Raw genomic sequence first — 4,372 nt, forward strand, 5'->3', positions numbered from 1 at the left:
TTGCAGATTTTGCAAAATTCAAAGTAAATCAAGCCCTGAACCCTACAAAGTTTAAATATAAGTAGAGGATAGTTTTCAATATAGCTAAGAGAAATTTTAACAGTGTATGTATCGTAGTGCAGAATCACAATTTTTGTTTCTCTTTTACTACATTGCATTAATAATTTCTTCAATTAGTTGCTGGTATGTCTGAACTGCCTTTTTTGTCTGTTGGTTTGAGAATTCTTTACTGGTGTTTATTATCCCTAACAGATGGGACATATGGCTGTGATGTTAGGAAGAGAATTCTTTATTCCAGTTTTGCATAGAAAGTCCAAGAAATTGCCTTAATGCAGAAAACAAAGCTTATAATTCATGTTTTTCTCACAGAGAAGTTTTGCTAATAATTATTTCAATTCTTCGCTTTTTGGCAGGAAAGAAAGATTTAGAGCTGATGATTCAGAAATTATTAGACATACAAGAAAGTAATACCCTGTTGCTGATGTAGACTGGTTGTGTTTGTATAACCAGACACTGCCTATCTTCTGAGCAGTTCTGTTCTTACATATTTCCTGTCTATAAAGATTAAAAATATGTTTTCCAGTATCAGTTGATTTGTGAAATATACTTGTTTTTTACTGATTTCTGTAATGACAGCTCACTAGTATTTTGTAGATGTTCACTGCTGTCTTTAGAGGGTTAGAAATTAATCTCATGTGTTTAATATATGTAATATAATAAAAATGGATTCATACTTCAAAATTAAGGTACCTGATCTGCATTTATTTAGGATACATTTGCCCCTCTTGCACGCCACTGGATATGCTGTGATATGGGAGATTGTGTCTTTTCTGTCCCTTTATCTCTTTTGTCTCTATAAAATTACTTCTATCACAAATGTATTTATTTAGTGTTGTATGCTCTGAATTAGGTGACTCCTACCTTCCATGTTACTGCCAGCCTTTACTAGAATGCTGCAGTTAAACTGGTGCTTTGTGCTATGTGTCACTTTCTGTGATTTTATTTGTGGCTGTGTGTAACTGCTGAGATGATTTGATATGAAAATAATTGTCAATTAATAGGATTGGTCATATTTCTGTTTGGGGTATAGATGGATATCACTGTTAAAATGAGGATTTGTACTAACAGAAATGTTAAAACAGTAAATCCAGATAGAAAGAATGAGCTTTCTGTAGTGCCAAAGAGGGTTTCTTATTTGTTTCCTGGATGAGTTAAGAAATGTCATAGTTCTGTAGCATAGATTCTTATATTCCTATAAAAGTGTTTTAAAAGAACTTAAAAGGAAACACACTCATGCAGATGTGTTAAATGGTATCAGAGGCTCTTTGCAAAGTAAGATCATAATGACATGTTGGATTTTGCAAATGTGGATAAGCATCAGAATATTTCAGTCTGTTGTGTTAGACCACAATTGTCAAAGCTCTCATTTAGAGCCTTCCCCCCCAACCCCGCTACAACATTTGGTGTTCAGAGGTTTTACTGTATCCAAAAAGTTGTGTTTACACAGTGTCTCTATTGGCTGATTGTCAGCGGATCTGTAACCCAAATTTGGGGCAGCCTACATTAATACTCATCACTGAGCTGTTTGTTTTGCCTTGGACTGGGTGTTTGTTTCCATGGGCAGAGCACAGCACGTTTCTCTGGTTCTCCTGAGCATGATCTCACACTCCAAGTAGGTGTTGGGAACTCAGGAGCCTTCTCTTTGTTGGTGGTATGAGCTAAGGGCTTCTAAGCCTCCTGTTCAAGAAAATGCAATGCAAAGTAAGGAGCAAACGTTGTTGTTGGAATCTGTGTAAGCAGAGAAGCTGTAAAAGAGCCAGGTATGACAGTATTGTGCCATTACACCCCATGCAGGTTCTCTTCTTTTGTAAGTGTGTTCAGCCTGTGCAGCCAAAGCTTTGTGGTCTCACAGGCTGGCTGCCCCGATGCCTCCTCAGAGCAGCTCCTTAGTTTAGAATACAGATTCCAGATTCCATCTCCTTCCTACCTACCTGGAAACTCCCATCCTGCCTGCTCCCATCAGGCTGAGGGCTGCTCATCCAGGAGGCGTTTTCAGGAGATGCCTCAGTGGGGCTGACCTGTGTAATACTCGGTGACTTCAGTGTGGATCTGTCAGCTCGGTGTCATTTGCTTTCCTGGTTTGTGCTTGCTGGAATGCAACCCACTGTATTCACGACATAATAAAAGAGGAGATTTATAATTGACCAAATGCATATTTTTCAGCCAGCTTGTTTGTAAGGCATGTCATTGCTGTGACTCACTGAATATGCTGATTTGTGAGCAGTGAGTTAAAGACAAATGGCTGAACCAGTTGCTACCACCACGTGTGTGTGCCACCCCCTTCAGGAGAGTGCTGCTTTCACGGCAGGAGTTGGGAACTTCTGTGTGGAGCAGCTCATGTGCTGCCATAATTTCCAGTTTCCAGCTGCTGAGCTAGGTTTAACTGGTGCAGATGTTCATAACCCTTAGCAAGGACTGGCAGTTCAGGAACTCCCTCGTGCATGGTTCAGCCATAGCTGCTTCAGGGGACAGCTTCCAGGAGAAGGGTGGGACAGCTTGGCATAGTGACAAATTCCTCCATCCAAATATGCCTGAATTGGAGTCACCTCCAGCAGTTCAGCTGCTTCAGAGGAAGGTAATGGCAGTGTGAGTCGTGTCCTTTAGAATCCTGTTCAGTAAGAATTTCTCTGTGCCTTAAGCATGTTGCTACTGTCAGCATGTATCTAGATTTGAAACTATAAACTTCCAAGACTTTAGGCACCCAAATGTGTTAATACCACTAAGTCACAGGAATTTTCCTGGAATCACTTTAATGCATCTAAATCAGATGTATATTTCATTCCATTGAACTTTGGTCCTTTGTGAAACTATCTCAAACAGAAGCTTATGAGATGTTTGCTTGCTGATTAGTTTAAATAAATAAGTAATAGAAAGAGAGAGGAAGAAGGGAAAATGCAATTCCAGAAATTTGTCAGCGTTTTCTTCCCATGTCTCTGTTACAGTAATGATAATTTAGGTTTTAGGTAGTTAATGTGCTGGCAGAAGTAATTTATAAGGAGTCTGATAATTTCTAACTCATGTCACATGAGTGTTCATCAGTTAGAATCTTAAATTCTACCCAGAATTTGATAAGCAGCTTAAGGAGACCTTTTAAGAAACAAGTTTATCTCCTTTCAGTGACATGGCTGCCTCTGCCACCATGGCCACTCCTAGTGTGGTACCAAAGCTTTTCTAAATAGAGTGAAAACTAGCAAATAACCTGTTGGAGTTGGTGTTATAATTTCTTTCAATCATGCATTTGTTTAGTTTGTTCAACACTTTTGTTGTCTCTGTGATTCCCGTGTGTAGCAAGCCAAGCTGTGATCCCTGCTAATTGTATAGAAACGTGCCTTTATTCAGTACAATGTAACACAGTATTTTTATTTATGATGCATTTGTATTCCTTCCATTCAAATATTGCATAAACTGTCCTCTTCTTTAACAAGACCCAAGGGCTGATACAGGGATGTTCCTTGGTGCTGTGAGATGTTGCTTTGTTTCTTCCTGTAATTCCATCCTGACTTGGCAATGCAGGCTCAGAGTTATCATTTCATTTGACCTGTAAATCAATCTGTGTAACATGCAAAGTAACCACGAATGCAAAGGAAATGAGAACAAAGTCATTTGAAAAGCATTTTATGGGACACATTCCAAGGCTGTATTTATGTGTGCTTTATTCCTTCCATGAGGAAGCAGTGAAATATGCAGAACTGTAACACAAATACACAAAGAAACAGGAAAAAGGATAGAGTGCGAATATTTATGTATGTTAATGAAGAATGGAGGGATTTAAGAAGAACCTGATCTCTTAGCTTTGCAGCAAGGAATAAGGATCTGCATCTTCCTTTCCCTTCTGGCCTGGACTTGGAGCATGACATGGGTAAGTTGCTTTGCCTCTGTGTCTTACTCTTCTAACTTAGCAAGGAATGTGAAGAATGTTGTGTTATCATAACAATTTGGGTCTTACATTGCATTTGTTGTTGTTGTATCAATATTATGTTGGTAAACTTTTTAAAGGATTACTTCATGCCTTAGAAATGTTTGATATGTACCAATGTTTAGCATTTGGTTATATGAAAAATATTCAGAAGATCCCAAATTCAGATCCTATGATTAATCTTTTTGACTAAAAATTCTAAGCACAGCTAGACATAATTAGAGGAGAGCTCTACTCTTTTTCTCTTCCATTAACATTGCAAGACCTGATTTTGATGCTTTTTACCATTTTCTGTCCTCTCTCACATAAAGGGTGAATATCTTACTGTTGTCATTTCCCTTCTCTCAGCTCTCTGCTGTTTTAGACATCCTTGTTATGGGGGTGGTTGTTTTTGTA

The sequence above is a fragment of the Lonchura striata genome, chromosome 16 (assembly GCF_046129695.1).
Source record: "Lonchura striata isolate bLonStr1 chromosome 16, bLonStr1.mat, whole genome shotgun sequence".
NCBI classification, from domain to species: Eukaryota; Metazoa; Chordata; class Aves; order Passeriformes; family Estrildidae; genus Lonchura; species Lonchura striata.